Source organism: Macaca nemestrina, chromosome 11 (assembly GCF_043159975.1).
Source record: "Macaca nemestrina isolate mMacNem1 chromosome 11, mMacNem.hap1, whole genome shotgun sequence".
Taxonomy (NCBI): domain Eukaryota; kingdom Metazoa; phylum Chordata; class Mammalia; order Primates; family Cercopithecidae; genus Macaca; species Macaca nemestrina.
In genome coordinates, this window is record NC_092135.1 from 39,876,827 (window position 1) to 39,894,589 (window position 17,763).

The 17,763-nt window shown below is 35.0% G+C and overlaps 1 protein-coding gene across 4 annotated transcripts in view; it reads right to left on the reverse strand.

Annotated features, from left to right (window-relative positions):
- The window catches only part of LOC105492606 (LDL receptor related protein 1B), a 1,932,714-nt gene that overhangs the window by 1,822,074 nt on the left and 92,877 nt on the right, over window positions 1-17,763 (reverse strand). The window lies entirely within an intron of this gene.

The window sequence follows — 17,763 nt, forward strand, 5'->3', positions numbered from 1 at the left end:
TTGGAATAAAAGATTTTAGTCCTTTCAAATCTTTTAACTGGTGCTAACCCTCATTTCATTTTTAATTTTCACAATCCACAGAGAAATTAACCATATTGTGTAGACTATCAGTTAGTCTAAATTATTGAAGAGGAATGCAAGTCTATGGTGTGTGAGCATATGTTAGTTCAGTAGTCTTGCGGTGGAAAGGAAAATAAAGTGAGTTTCCTAATTATGATACATGATAACCTTGGGATGTTCTTTGACTCCTCCTTTTCTTTCACACCATACATCTAATCTTAGAAAATTGTATGAGCCTTATCTGCTGCTTCTGCCTAGAAACTGACCCTTCTTATCACCTCCAATGCTATTAGTCATTTCATGTCACTATTGTCACTCCCTGCTTATTGCAGGAGACTCCAACTAGAGTCTACCACACTCTACTGCTTCCCACTTCTATCCTTCCGCATTGCAGTCTATCTCATTCCAGCATCCAGAGTGTAGAAACACAATTCAGGTTTTGGTGCCCTTCTTCTCAAAACTCTCCAATGACTTCAAACTTACCAGAGTGAAAACAGGGTCCTTGTATTTGCAAAGAACGCTTTCCAACATCTGACCCAGGATGACCATTGACTTCTACCTGCTCCTCTTCTGGATGACTTTGCCCAGCCAAACTCCTATCTCAGGACCTCTTCCCAAGTCACTCCCTCTCCCTGGAATGTGCTTCTCCAAATCTTGAGCAAGCTCTTCAAATCCTTGCTCAAATGTTACCTTTTCAGTGAGGCATTATTTGACCATTGAATTTAAAATTACAATTTCCCTCATGGCTACAATCTCCATTTACTTTCCCCTGTTTTATTTTATTTTTTCCATTACCATTAACTCTTTCTAAAATATAATGCCATTTATTTATTATGTTTAGTATCTGTCTCATCACATTAGAATGTAATCTCCAAGAGAGAAAATATTTGTGTTGGTTTGACTCACCAAAGTAACCCCATCGAAATTGCAAAAGGGCTTAGAGTACAGGCAAACAAGGAAACAGGTGAACCTTGATTGTACAATCAATCAAGAAGCTCTGGTGGTTCACAGGACCAAGTCAGCCATCAGTGATTTAGGAAATGTGTCAGAAATTAGGTGACATTTCACCTGGACCCTAAAGGATGATATGAAGGTCCAGATGCTGGGGAAGCCCAAAGCATGCTTTGGAGTGTCGAGGTCCCTCAGATCCTGGAGTACACAGAGAAGAATTTTGGAAGAGGACAAACACATATTCAGAGCATTTGATATAGGACCTTGAACACTGAGGGGCTTATATTTCTCATGCATTCTTTGTTTTATGTTTGTTCCCTTATGATAATCTAAGACAGTATACTAATATATACAGGCCACTAAGCTATTAATACAGTTCAGAATAAAACAATGTATACAAAACGAATTTCTGTCTGATTCTACCATCTCCTGAATCATTCATCCATCACATGTTTTCTGTTTTCTGTCCACTTACTGGTTAAACTTTTGTTTTGTACTTCTAACCACAGAGAACGTTCAGTGAGTATCTCAGCTAATTAGAACTTATTTCCACCTTGTGTATGAAATGGAGTAACTAAAAAAGACTAAATAAATAAAAAAAATAAGCCTTCCCAGTGTGTGATTTTTTGGTTCATGGTGTAAGTTTAATTAGAATTGGATTAGAATCAAGATCAAGGGTGGTCATACATCTTCTAATTAATTTCAGGATTTAGCATTTGAACTCTTCTGCAAGTTCAGGTCAATTTTAGTTTCTTGCGCTCTTGATTCTTGCTAGAAAAGCAAAGCAGCTAGTAAATGTTCATTCTAGACACTAATTGCAAAGTTGCAAGATCTACTTCCATGAATGACAGTAAGTACATCTGGCCCCACAAAATAGAAATTTCTCTTTGAATTTCTACAAAAAGTCATTGAATGGTAATATTACAATGCTAGCCTCATATTGAGTGAAACAAACTTTTGACAACGCAGAGAAGAAAACATATGTTCTCTTTTATAAACCTCTAATACTTGGCATTCCCATATGCACCTTGCATTCCAGAGATATAATGATTCATAAGCAATGAAAATTATAAATGAAGCATGCAGTATTACTAGTGACAGTACCAAATTCTTTCACGTTTATTTACTGCATACAAATTATGTTGAATACATTTTTGAGATATTAAAAAATCTTCGTGTGTGTGTGTGTGTGTGTGTGTGTGTGTGTGTGTCACAGTGGAAAAGAAAAAGGCCCACAACAATATTACTTGATTTTGTAAGTCATTATGTTAAAATTCATAGGGCTAATGAGGATTTAATAGATGAGCACAAAAGTACTAGAAGGTACCTATTTTTCACACTTGTTGTAGTATTTTAAATATTGATGCTAAAAAACTATATATTGTTATTTTGTGAATATCACAGAAGTAAAATGATCTCCATAAGGAAAGTAATCCAAGTTTAATCTCCTACTTCAAGGAAAGCTTTTATATTTTTATTTGATACTTATGATTGGTGTTATAACTTCCCATAGAAAACCTCTAGTGATATAATTTACCCATAAAAATTAGCAGCCCTATGGAATGTTGCAATGATATTAAACAGGAAAAGTAGAGTATTTTAATAATAGCAACAGTATTCTACCTTTAAAATAATAATAAAAAATTAACAAAGCTTCATAAATTTCACTTTGTGGAAGATAGAACAAAAAATGTACTATTTTTGCATAGGAATGAAGAACATATTTAAATATTCTCAATCAGGTGACCTTTTGTTTCACTGCACGATATTTGTCCTTGTTAAGCTCTAGTGCCAAAAGATTATTGCATTTTAAAGCCATTTCAAGGCTAAACATATTCAGAATTTCTACTTCATAAAAACATAAATTTGCATAAAGTGATTTACACTCTTAGAATACAACGAGCATGAAACTAGATTTTTCTTTTTACATTATGACTTGTGAATGTCAGATCAGAAGTGTATATTTTGATTATTATTTTTATAGGAATATAATGAAAGTTCACTAGGCAGTTCATATATTTAAGAATATCTGGCCAATCCTAGACCAATTAAATCATCTTGCTTTGTTCTTCAGACATGAGAAAGAAAAAAATAATGGAAAAACAGACTTTAAAATGAGCTCTTAAAACATAATGTAAAAAAAAAAATCAACAGTGAAATACTGTTTAATTAAGAATAGATGGCATAATCTCCAATGTGTTTATGCTTGAAAAGTTAAATGTATAAATTTGAAACCCTTTATTATTATTATTTGCTTTGTTTTAAAAGGTAAGTAGTTTATATAAGAGGTACATTGTTTGTTGTTGTTGTTCATGGCACATACTGAAAAGAACTTAAACTACAGGCCTAAACTTACTGAAGGGCATGACATTCCGTTTATACTTACTTGTAGATTTCTGTCACTGCAGGCTATTGCTCATCCTGTACAGTGTTTTCTCATTAACCATGTGAAAGGGGCTCAATAAACAAATCTCACTACTTTTATTTTATTTTATTTATTTTATTTTATTTTATTTCTTTGAGATGGAGTATCGCTCTGTTGCCCAGGCTGGAGTGCAGTGGCACCATCTCGGCTCACTGCAACCTCCACCTCTCAGGTTCAAGCAATTCTCCTGCCTCATTTTCCTGAGTAGCTGGGGTTACAGGTGCGTGCCACCACGCCCAGCTAATTTTTTGTATTTGTTTTTAGTAGAGTCGGGGTTTCACTCTACTAGCCAGAATGGTCTGTCCTCGTGATCTGCCCACCTTGGCCTTCCAAAGTGCTGGGATTACAGGCGTGAGCCACCGCACTTGGCCAAATCTCACTAATTTTATAATGCTGTGTCTAGAAGGCCACAGCTAAAGATCAATGTTGAACAGGTTCTGTGAATGCTCGAACAACTAGCACATCTTATCTGAAGAATTATATCTGAATCAGTTGGGAATTGACTCTTGTTCTATACTTTTCTATCAACAACCTTACCCTTACCCCCAGTGCCAGCTTCGAAGGATAATTTTATATAGCTTCTGATGTGTGTGCCTACCCTTGCCCAAATTTTCTTATATCTAATGAGCTGTTGCAATAAATAAATTGTTACCTTCTCTCCAGCACATTTTCAATGCCCCACCTTGGTCTATGACTACTTTCGGCATATTTCCTCATTTCTTGGTATCCACATTAACTCTTGGAGTGAGTATAACCCAGCTCTCTGGCATGAATTTGGAGGCTTTGAGTTCATATACTCTTTATTTTTAAATAAGTTGATTTCTACTTTATGTCAAGGCTGAAAACCCCAGTGAAGTCATGAGATTACCAAGAGCACACACAAAGCAAAACATGATAGTTGTGTTCTTTGGTCCATTCTTTGAGGTCAATACTCATACAAGGTCAATACCTAAAGTTGAAATAAACTAACTCATGCTGAAGAGGCCAATGGTTGGGAATAAAGGGAAGATATTACTTCTTCCAGAATCCTTCATATTTTAATATAAGATTTCTAGACACAAAATGCCTTGGGCCAATTAATGAATTTCTAAAAGTGAAATTCCAGGCACAATGTGAAGCTGATGGAAACGTAGTTTGAGACTGGGAAGGAGAGGTACTGGATAATTCTCACATCTTATATAAGTATGTGTTTGCCTCCTACTGTTTTGTGACAGTCCAGCCCAGCCTCTATAAAGCATTTCATGTGGCTATCAGATATCTTTACCCGCCTTTCCCTTTAGGTTTGCTTCTCATTTATATAATACTACTACTTCTTTTCTCTCTCATGACTTTTATGTATGTATTTTGAGGTACAATCTCAGTCTTTTAACAAAGTAGAATATGCCTACACAATTAGTTGAGTGTTGATTCCATTTTGGTCCATGCTATCAGGCAGCTGTTCAATAAAAAGAAAAATTGCGCATGCGTGTTTGTAGCCTCCTAGTGCAGCTGTGAATGAAAGGAGTTTGCCCACTAGGCAAGGCAGCTGTATGAAGAGCTTGGGTCACAGCTCAATGTACTAGGAAGCAATTAATTATAAAATGAGATTACCATTTATTATAACCATTAAAATGTCTGTACATCTGATCCAATAGTCCTCTCTATTCTGGCAGTTATCCTAACTCTTTTGTCAGCAAAGCTTCATGTTTCAGTTATTTTAACAACTTAGGGCATTTGTTCCTAACTTTGACCTGCATCACAGTCACCTGGAGGACTTGTTAAAATACAGTTCTGGCCCTTGCCTCGGAGTTTCCGATTCAGTAGCTCTAGGGTGAGTTCCCTAAAAATAATGGTTCCTATCCTTTCCCAGGTGATGCTGAGGCTGCTGGTCCAGGGATTACACTTAAGAAATAAGCAGTAAGAATTAAACTTAAGACCTAGTTTCTTGATTCTTGCTAGAACTTCTTTCTAGTAACTTCCTTCAATTTTCTGGTAGCTTGTCATGTCAATAATCAGCTGAAATTTTTGTTTTTTGTATTTGTTTTTGCTCTCATGGTACAGAATTTTACTTAAAAAAACTAAAATCTGTGTGACATAGCCCTTTAAAATCTCAGGTTAATTGAGTTCTGTAGGCTTTCACAGCTGCTCTATAATCTGATTTCCCTTTTTGCTTTCCTGTTTGACTACCTGTCACTCATCTTCTGATATTACTCCATAAATATATATCTGCCTCCTGAATACATATTTAGATATTTCATTCTTCCATTTGATTATTCAAAAACTGTTTATTGAGCACCTACCAAATAGAGATAAAGAGAATACAAATAAATAGTGCTGCTGTCATAAAGGGGTTTGCATTCTATTTGAGGACAAAGTCTAAAAAATTAATAGTTAAATATAACATGAGGTAGTGATATGTGTGGGAAAGAAAACCAAAGCAGAGGAAATTGATGTTTTTGATATGTATATAATCATACACTTTATTTTTTCCCAAATGAATTTTTTCTTATTTGCATTGCTGGGTACCATTATTATCTTATCATCTAACTCTCTTCTTTCCCTCACAACTTCCCTCCCGTCCCAAACATTTCCCACACTCACTCAGTCAGCAGGTAACTTCTAATTCCACAAAACTATTTCAATCTGTAGTTGTATTACAATCATTTTAGTTCAGTTTTTAAAAAATATTTTACCAGGAACAGTTTAATATCTAGCTTTAATACCACAACTTTCTGTAAGACACACTTACCAAAAACACTTTAAGTCAGATCATGGTACTAATCCAACAACAAATTTACTCAGTGAGGCAAGTACTTTTATGATTCCCATTTAGAAATAAGGAGACTAAGGAATTTTACAAAGTCAGAAATTTGAATCAACACATCCAGAGTCCAGAATCTGAGCTTTTGACAGTAGAATGATAGCGTGGTATTCACTGTGACTGAAAGAAGAAGATACCAACTGTTATATCAGCAAAAGACAGGACAATTAACTCTGCCCAGAGGATCTCAAAAGCTTTATCCAAGATGGGTCACCCCGGGTGGGTACTGTGTCACCTGCAGTTTGAGTTTACCTTTACATTAAAAATTCCATAAAGGCAACTCTCTTCCTATATATATTTTAATCCTTCTAGAGCATAAATTTCACACAGTGTGTGTGATAATCTATTAGTTGATTGATTAATTTAGTTTCAAGAATATCTAAATAGGATAAAGCTTTATGTACTATGGTGAGGAATGTGCTCCATGCATTTTAAGAGAAGGCTAAAGCAGGTTTTGAATTACAATGATAACAAGGATGAATAGATTTGACCTACTACCCAGCATCTTCCATAAATTTCCACTCTCCATTGCCTATAAGCTCACAGAGAGTGAACAGGGTAAGCGCAGCTATTACAATGGTAAGAAGAGCCAAAGAGAAAGTCAAAGCAGACATGAGCTGGACCTGACAGTTATTTGACCTATGAAATGCTTTAAAGAATAAAGGAGATCAATATTTCAAAATCCTGTCTAAAAAACCCCATACTTTATTTTTGCCTGCTTTTTAGAAACTGTCAAGATGCTGCCACCTTTAAAATATGGTAACAGCTGTGCAAACTTTGATAGAGTTTGATTCACATTTTTACTCTCGTTTTTAACTTAAAGAACACATCTGTTAAGATACGAGTCTTATGCCTGTGCTTCAATCAAGTTGCACCATTTTTCTCTCTCAGCTTATATGCATAACGATATTGAGACAGCTGAAAAGAAATGCCAGGTGACACTTTCATTGTTTTGAAGGATCGTTCCTGTGACGAGCCTGCCATGTCATAATGGTCATATTCCATCATGAGTGAATCTATGTGATAACTATCACCTTAGAGCTTTTCCAAATCATCATTTCTTATGAAATGTATTTGATATATATGTATACTTTCTTACGTCTCAACAAACCTCTAGTGACTACATTTAATAAATAAACCATATTCAATTAGGTAAGTTTATTGAAAAGCTAACTCAAAATCTTTTTTTTACTAGACAGTGATGCCAGTTGTCGTTTATGCTATAGCCAAACAAATAAAAAGTTTGTCAGACAGTAAAGACGATGTTTTGGTGGGAGCTCGTTATCTATGAATGTGTATTGCCAAGACTTATCTTAAATAATGATATTACAGGGGGATTAAAACCTGTAGTTTGGCCAATTACGTAAAAATATAAACATATTTTTGTTTTCAAGTATATAACTTCCGGTGCTGTCGGGACCAGGAATGGGTTATTTTTCATATTTTCTCATGGTACATTTTGTCCTCCTCATAAGGATTGCCTTTCTCCTATTACAAGGAAACAGAAACATGAGCACTGAGCCAAAATTTCTCAAGTTGACAGCAAGTATGACTTTCATGGGTGCTACAAGAATATGATCTATTCATTTGTAGCAGCTAGAAAAGATTTTGTAATTCAACCAGATTGTGAAAGGTCACCCTTACTCCGATGAAATAGATGAGGGGAATTTGTATGGGCTTTGTGTGTGCATTGTAAGTGGCATATATCTGGCCACGTGAATACCGCTTCCCATGGAGAGCGGTCAAACTGCTGTATTCATCCATTGCTGACACGCGAACGAGAATCCCTAAATTTAAAAAATACCTACACACTGTCGAGTCCAATCCTTTCATTTTTTAAAATAAAGAAATTCTGATTTATAGAGGTTGTTTTTTTTTCCAAATACTATATGAGGATTAGGTTAAAAAGTGAGTAGTAAAGTCCAGCATTTCTAATTTCTTTAAAAATCTTTCCATTATACATTCAATAATATACATTTATAGTCTATAAATATGGTAATTGGACAGTAAATAAAACAAAGAAGACATATATATACACACACACATATATATACACACACACATATATATACACACACAAATATATATATATATATATATTTTTTTTTTTTTTTCTTTGTTTGAGATGGAGTCTTGCTTTGTTGCCCAGGCTGGAGTGCAGTGGGATGATCTCGGCTCACTGCAAGCTCCGTCTCCTGGGTTCATGCCATTCTCCTGCCTCAGCCTCCCAAGTAGCTGGGACTACAGGCGCCCGCCACCACACCTGGGCTACTTTTTTGTATTTTTAGTAGAGACGGGGTTTCACCATATTAGCCAGGATGGTCTTGATCTCCTGACCTCGTGATTCGCTTGCCTCTGCCTCCCAAAGTACTGAGATGACAGGTGTGAGCTGATGAACCCAGCCAAGGAAGACATATTTTTACCTTTCTCTGTCAAGAGAATGGGATAAAACATGAATGGCATATGTTCTACACTGTCAAACAGGCTAACATTAGCTGAATTTTATCAAATATTTATGTGCCAGACCCTGTTCTAACTTCCTCACATACATTTATCCATTTACTTCTCACAGTAATCTACTGAGATTAGTAATATCATTAACATTTGTTAGATTAAAAGATTAAAACATACACACATACACACAGATTAAGTAATGTGCCCAAGACTACATAGCTTGAAAGTGATATCTAAGATAAAACTTCAGAGTTTGCATCTTAGTAGTTATGTAATACTCTCCTAGTGACTTTGAAATAAATACCAAGAGCGTCATTTTGTTCATTCAAAATCCATAGCATTGCTCATTGGCTGAAGGTAGCTGTCTGTTTTAGAAGTGTGGGTTAGATTATGTATACTGGTACTTGTTTATTCTACTCTTGGTGAATGTTGATTGAGTGGTTAATGTCTTGTTTTATCACTACTTACAAGACAGAATTTAACAGATTACAAACACATATTAACATTAAACCTTTATTCAATCACTCATTCATTCACTAAATAATTATTTACTAAGTCATTATCATCTCTAAAGATCAGTTCTAGTCAACGAACAAAAATAGAGATTGCCCTTGTCTTAAGGAGCTGGAGAGAGGGGATATTTTGTTTGGTTTACTTTAAAAACAATTTACATACAATAAAACTCTCCCTTTTTGGTGCAAAAGTCTGTGAGTCTGACAAATGCACATAGTTGTGTCACTATCAAAATAATTGGGTTATATAACAATTCCATTACTCCCAACAATTCCCTTGTGATATCCCTTTGCCATCAACCATTCTACTACCTCCAACCCTTGCAAACACTGACCTATTCATTCTTCTAGTTTTGCCTTTTCTAGAATGTCCTAAAAATAGAATTAAAAAGTATAGCAGCATTTTGATTCTGGCTTCTTTCACTTAGCTTAATGCATTTTATGTTTGTTGTGTGTATCAACCGTCTACTCCTTTCTTTGCTGAGTAATATTTCATTGTATGGATGTACCACAGTTCATTTATCTGTTACTGGTTGATGGACATTTGGGACATTTCCAGTTTGAGGCTATTACAAATAAAGTTGATATAAACGTTCACATACAGTTGCTGTGTTAACACAAGTTTAATTTCTCTTAGGTAAATGCCTTGAAGTAGGGTCCAGTGGAAAGTATGATTTTGACTTTATATAAGAAAGTGTCAATTATTTTCCAAAGTAGCTGTAACATTTTGCATTCTCTTCAGCAACATATGATTTATAATTTCTTCACGTTCTCACAAACACTTGATGTCAACAGTTTTCCCCCCTAGCCATTATAATAAAAAGTGTAGGGGTATTTCATTGTGGTTTTAATTTGCAGTTTTTAATGACTAACAATGTTGGAACTTTTCACTCATATGCTTATTTTTCTATCCTTTTGCCTTCTTTGGTGAAATGATGTTCAAATCTTCTGCCTGTTTTTCATTGGATTGCTTTCTTATCGTTGACAGATCCACTTTTCATTCCCTTACTCATTATTCTCATCACTGATAATGCCTAAATTCTTGAATGACTCCCCCTCTTCTGTCCCTACCCTTGACCAATCATCAAAATCACTTAGAGAACTTGCTAAACAGTTTCCAGGCCCTATCCCAGAGTTTCTGAATGAGAACCTTAAGAGGGTAAGACCTAGAACCTAAAAATATCTCTCTATATGGAGATACAAGTTAAGATCACAACGAGATATCACTGCCTGTTTGTTAAAACAGTTAAAAGAATAATTTAAAAAATAATGACAATACCTAATTCTAGTGAGAATGTGTAGCAGCTTTACTGAAAGTTGGACAGGCATCAATAAACATATGTCTAAGTCTTATTGATTTCATCTCAGTACTCACTGACAACTTCTGTTATATCTTATTCTTAGAGTTATCTTGTCCCAGAACAATGAAATAGAAAATATATAATACATCTACTCTCAAATTATTTCTATATACAAACAAACACATATGCTTGTATTCAGAAAGGTGAAAGGGAGAAAGTTCCAAGAGATAAATAATTTACTAAAAAAGTGGGACAACAACAAACATCTGTCTCTTATTCCAGAGCTGTTCATGAGTTTTCTACAAATGTCTCTCATTTTTAAAACCCTCAAACCCCGACTTCTTTCAAGCATGTTTGTGCCTATAGAAAGTCCATCATATGTTTCTTCAGTATGTTTTACTCCCACAGTATCGTTTTGTTAAAACTCTAATCCATACTTCTCTAAACCTAAATTCTTCATGGTTTTTAGAAATCTTTATTCATTTTTTTTCTCTTTACCTGATCTCAAAACTACTTGATGCAATTAATTTCTATTGTGACAAAAAGATTAAAGAGGTTTAATGCATTAGAGCTTGCAATAAATACCTCATCGTTACTCAAACTGGCTGAACACTGACCTTAACTCTTTTTTTCTATCCATTTTTCACTCTCTCCCACAACCTTTGAGAAATACTCATATTGTGTCCACTTTAGAAAAATCGCTCTGAAAGTTACATTTATATTTATGGTTAATATTTGAATTTTAATGCATCCATATGGTAATCACATATGTGTGTATTCTACATGTATATATTTCTTACATGGTAAGCTCCTAGAGGGCAGTGAATGGCACGCATAATGCAGCTCCTTAAGGTATTTCACATAAAACCAGTTGCAATTATGCTTCTCATCAAAGTTATGAAGAAGGCTATAAAAGGATGAGTCTTTAAAAATTGGTCAATATTTACTTCTTATGTTCATTAAGGCAAGAAATATAAATTGAATAACTACTGCTAAACATATTGATGGTTGTAATTTAAGAAATTTATGGACTAGACTTTTGGAGGGCTTATATATTTAGTAATGATTTTCATCCTTGGCTCATTATATAAAACTTTAAATGATAAATGGCCCTAGAATACTTTCGTAATTAAGTTGATACTGAGAAAATGATGATAATGAGATAGCTGATATCTGGGGGCTAAGAAATTATGAAGGAATAATTTAAAACAAAAAAATAAGCTTTACCAGTATAAGTTTTACCTGAGTTATTGAATTTAACCTTCAGAGCACATATTAAAACCAGGGGCCCAGTTAATAAAGGCAAGGGATAAATTTGTGTTGGGGATGGAATGGGGTGCAAGGCAAGTAAAATAAAGTTGTTTGTGTAAGATTTTTATTAGAGATGATATGCCTAGGACTCGTGATCTAGAAAGAAATCAGTCTTGATGCCAAGGGCAGCCCTTGGTTATGTTAGTTATCTTGAAATTGGGGCTGGTTGTTCTAAATATTTAGTACCAAGCAGTGTCACTGAAGTACTTTAGCTTTTCCCAGCCACAATTTATTAGATATTTGAAATCCAAATGTTCCTCAGTTCCTTTCAAACCTATTTTTATCTCAGCTGATGTCACAATTTTGTTCTTATAGACCTGTCAAAGACATTTTTTAAGGTTGCAGCATAATTTCAAGTTCTTCATGTTATTTCTTATACCCTTACATATTTTTACTCTGAATTATATACTTTGTTTGTCATAGGTGTGCTTTTTACAAGTCTTCACACCAGTCTTCTATTTATTAGGTTTCTGTGTTAACTTTCCTAATTATAAAATATGATATAGCTTTCTTTCTTTGTGTGTTTGTAGTGAGATAAATGTGCATATGAAAGAGACAGACAGAGATAAACAATCAAATTATCAGAATAGTTTAATTCTCATGTTATGGCTGAACTCAATATATCTGGTAAAAACAGATATGTTTAGAGAAAGGCTGATTTTACTTACTTATTGATAAGATTCTTTTAATGTATTGACTTTCTAAAAAAAAAAAAAAAACTGACATATTGTCAACTCCTCTTCCCATTTCCCACAGCTGTCTTTCCAAACTCTCTAGGTCCATTATTCAACATCTGATTCAGTTTGAATTGTGCCCCTGATTTTACGTGTTGAAATGCGAACCCTCAGTCTCTCAGAATCTGATCTTATTTGGTACTAGAGTTACTGAATATGTACTTAGGATGAGGTCATGCTGGAGTAGAATGGGTCCCTAATCCCATATGCCTGGTGTCTTCATAAAAGAATGCCAGGAAAAGAAACAGACACATACCCAGGGAGAATGCCCCATACAGACTGGAGTCATGCTGCTACAAGACAAGGAACTACCAGAAACTAGGAGGAGACCTTGAACATATCCTTCCTTAGGCCCCTCTGAGGGATCATGGCCCTGCCAACACCTTGATCTCAACTTCTAGCCTCCAGAACCATGAGACATCAAAGTTGTTGAAGCCACTCAGTTTGTGATACTTTGTTACAGTGGCCCTAGCAAAGACACAGAGCATGTAACCAAGATTCCTACAGAAGTGAACAGGTAGAAACCAACTCATCTACTTCCCCATTTCCTGGCTATGAAAACATCTTTAGTTTTACCTGCTTTTCCTACTGTTTGAATGTACGTGTTAATCCCTCTATCCCGTGCAAACCTATATCCACCAATGCTCTTGATCCCATCTTTGCCATCAATTCTATTTCCTGCCTCTGAATTATATATCATCAATTTCTTAATCTGTGTTAAATCACGTTCCTTGGCTCCTAACCATGCTCAAGTTTTTTTCTATATTTATAAGCTGGAGATAGTGACCAATAATTGCTGTTTCCTCTTTCTTTGCACCTAAATCTGGTTTCCATCCTTCTTACCTATGAAACTTTTTACCCCAAACATTAGCTAATAGAAACCAATCTTAACCATCATCATTCTTTTTAGTTTAATTTTTTGCCCCAAATATATCTTTAGGAGCCTCTGTCTCTCTCTCTTTTTTTTTATTATGTGTTTTTACTGAAATTATCTTTAGACATACAGGGCTTTGAGCCATACTGCCTAGGGCTTCCCTTTGTAGAGATTTAGAAATGTTCATGAAGGATGAAGAACAGAAAAAAACTAAAGTGGCACAGTCATTAGAGGAGAGAATCTGGGCAAGTGGTATTGTGGGAGCTAGGTCAAAAGATTTCCCTCAAGGAAGGAGAATGATAGATTCACATGCTGAATAGTGTTAACATGTAACAGACACATCATCAGTCAGCTAGCAACTGAGAGAATGGGAAGGGAAGGAGACAGAATAATATCTTTGGTCTTCCATCGGCCTCCTATGTCTCTGAAGCCTGTGTCTTACCCATGTTTAGCTGAAAACAGAGACAACCCAAGATGTGCCCTAAGTTTTGAGTATGAGAATCTCTCAGACTCCCCATGATGAGTTGTTGTAACCATCATCAGCCCATTGAGAATCACTAGTATCTCCAGCTGCTAAGATGTTGCTCAATTTAATTCCTATAATTAGGAATTGATTTTTTAGGACAATTGTATATTAAGATTTTTTTGTTTTGAAATATAACACAATATAATATTTATAGGATTGTTTAAATTACATTACCCTAGAAAATGAATATTTTCCTGACTTCCCCATTCGAGAAGTCTATCTTTAAATGTTGTCAGTCCTTTTAATTCTACTCTTGAATTTCCTGTTGCTCTTAATTTTCTCCATGGATATTTTCACCTAATTGCAGACATCTACTATTACTTACATGTCTATACCTTTTGTAAAAATTTGCCTCTTGTAATCTATTCCTGACTCTCCCCTTATCCTCCCACATTTCATCTTTGCTATCAAAGCAAAGATTGATTAGGATGTTGGCACTCATCCAAGAAGCTAAATGGTGAGAAAAGTGGACTTCATCCCAACCCCACTAATGCAGCATAAAGCAGACCAGTCATAGTTGTTTCATTTTCCTTCTATAAATGGGTTTAGGTAGGGGTATGTGTCCTAACCATACCAATGAGATGACATTGCCTCTTTGAGGACACTCAAGATTTCCCACTAATTAAGAAAGTCAAATGGCAAAGTGGAGTTATAGGAAGATATGGTACTGAATTAAGGTAGGTATTCCACCTTAGGACATTATGTTCTATAATAATCATTCTCTTTATTGTGGAAACCATATTATCTGGTTTATCATTACTAGTAGCCAAAAGCTACTGTTCAATAGGCCGCCTTCACCTGAGTTCCAGACCCATATTTTCAAATATTCATTTTTATTTTGATCCAGAGGCATCACATGAAGCTCATTGTGTGTTTGTGTTAAAATTGTAATCTATAATGTCCCCACCTCCAGGCCAGAAACTTGGAGTCATCTCCCCCACATTGACATTGCATTTCCCAGGTGACCGCTAGGTTCTGTTGATTCAACATGCAAAACATCTCTCAAATCTGCCCTCTCCACGCTACCTGTAATATTTTTTGTTCCCTTGCCAACTACTTGTTGCTTATCTAATCAGTTCTATGCACCATTTTCACAGTTATGCTTCCAACACACTGATAATTCTTAAAAATGTTCATAAAGAGTATAATATGATCTGATATATTTTATAGTGCCTTTTGGAATAAACTATTAATATTTTAATATCCAATTTCTTTGTGAACCTTCCATTTTTGCTTTATCTCTACACATATTCACATGTACTCTAGCTAGAGCTGTCTACTGATCATTCCCTAAATATGCTCTGGGAACATATATGAGTTTGCTTGCACTGTTCCGTCTGAACATAATGCCTTTTTTATCTTACTAAACTGACAACATCCATGTTCAGTGGTACCTCTGTAAAGAGCTTTGGGACCCACCCCATTCAATTGGAAGTACTATTCTTTTGGAGAGTAGTATTTGGTTGTTACTGAGAGTGTATTATGTATCATTTGCATTTTTAGTACTCAAGTGTTCATTACTTTTTGAACTGTCTTGAACGAAGTTTTGTTGTTAACTCCTAAATAGATCCCAGAATCTCCATTGTTCAAACAAAATATGATTGAATACATCTTTACATTCACAAAGCTAAGAAACCATAAGTGAACATATAACATTAATCATTAATACGCATAATGGCTAGCCACCACACTGTGGTTATCATGATCTCATAGTTACCATAAACCTAGCAGCATCTGGCAAATAGTAGCTCTTCAATAATTTTTACTGAATTAAATTTATCAGATTTCTACTTAAAATACAACACATTTGTAAAGTTATAAAACTATAAAGAAAACTTATTGGTGGAATTAATATGAATATTTGAAATTTCTATGCAATTAAATAATTATGTATGAATAAAGATCTTATTTCATTCATTTACTAATTTAAAATGGGTAGGATATACTGTACTATTCCTTTGTAGTGATATAATTAATATCATAAGCCAATAAAAAGTAGACAAATAGTCAACAGCTCTTTTTTATAACTATTTTCTTTGGTTTGGTCTGTTTTCCAAAGAATAAAGTCCCAATACATATTAGTCACAAAGATGCTGATGCTGAGTTGAAAACAGCTTCTCTACAGCATGACAGGACACCCTTAAGGGCTTCCTCCCACTTGTGACTGATGGTGCAGATGCTATATTAAGAAACACTATGGCGATACTCCAGCTATTTGAAGAAATTTTCCTAGCACAGGTGGTTCTCCAACTTGGCTGCTTCTCAAAATCACCAGTGGGGCTTTAAAGAAATGCAGGTGCCTGGGCCCTAATTATCCGGAGAAGCTAATTTCAGTATTCCTGGGTAATGGAGCATACTTATTTGTATTTTTTTTTTTTTTTAACATTCACAGACGGTTCTAATGTGTAGCTTGATTTGAGAACCACTGTAACACCCACTACAGCATGACCTTCCTTTTTAAGTTTCTTTCTTTCTTATATAGTCAGAATGAGCACTGCTGCTTATGAGTTTTGTTTCTGCCCATTCCTTTTGGTGTAATTCACAGGAAGGTCTAGTTTAACGACAACTTTATTTCTGGACTTTGTCTTTCAAATTTCCTTTCATTCCTTACTCTGAAACCCACAAACCAATCTCAACTTTGCCCATATCAGTTCCTCCCAGATAACAGCATGTTACACCATGACATGGTTTAGCTGTGTCCCCACCGAAATCTCAACGCGAATGGTATCTCCCAGAATTCCTACGTGTTGTGGGAGGAACCCAGTGGGAGGTAATTGAATCACGGGGGCTGGGTTTATTAGAGGTTTCCAGTTTGCTTCTTCCTCATTTTCTCTTATTGCCACCACGTAAGAAGTGCTTTTTACCTCCCGCCATGATTCTGAGGCCTCCCCAACCAATGTGGAAATGTAAATCCAATTAAACCTTTCTCTTCCCAGTGTCAGGTATGTCTTTATCAGTAGCATAAAAACAGACTAATACACCCTGGGAACACCACCCCAGGCCATCTCTTGCTAGTATGCCCTTTCCTATTTAGGAACATACAAGCCTTCAACATTTGTTATTCTCCTCCTCAGGAACTAGTTGAGGAGACCTGCCATTAGACAGAAGCCCAGGCATTTCATAACCACTTTAAGAATAAGAAAGTCATGTAAATCATTGACACTTTAAAAGATAATTCTCAAATAATAAGAAGAGGTTTGGTTCAGAGACCCAATTTTATCAAAAGACATTTTTGAAGAATTATATATCTGTTTTATCTTCACCTATGAATACTTATCTCTTAATATTAGATTTATTGATCTCTCCATACTCACCATTTTGAATTCCCAATTATTGGTATTATAATGGAGAGCAGGATGGTATCAAGTCTAAAATATGAAAAATACTTGTATATTCTTAAATTTTTAAAAACCAACACTACCTAAGAAAAATTTAGTTAAGTAATATTTTCTCTACAATCTTATAAATTAAAACCTGTTCCATATTTTATACATTGCATTTTTTGACAAAAATAGTAACAATTAAATTTAAAATTGGCATAGCCATTTTCATGGGTTAAATATAAAACTTGTAAATCTTCACAGAAACAATTATGCATATCCAACTACCTCAGCAAAGCCCTTGATATATCTATTGTAATCACTCAGATTCAAAAATGTTGAATTCACTAATTATTACAAAGCATCACGTTTTCCTAATAAAAGGCAAAAATAAAGATTCCTAACTCACTGTGATACCTCTATTGTATATTCTCCAATACAAATGGGCACTACACAGCTCAACAGAGTTTTTAAAAATTATAAGGATGCATTGAT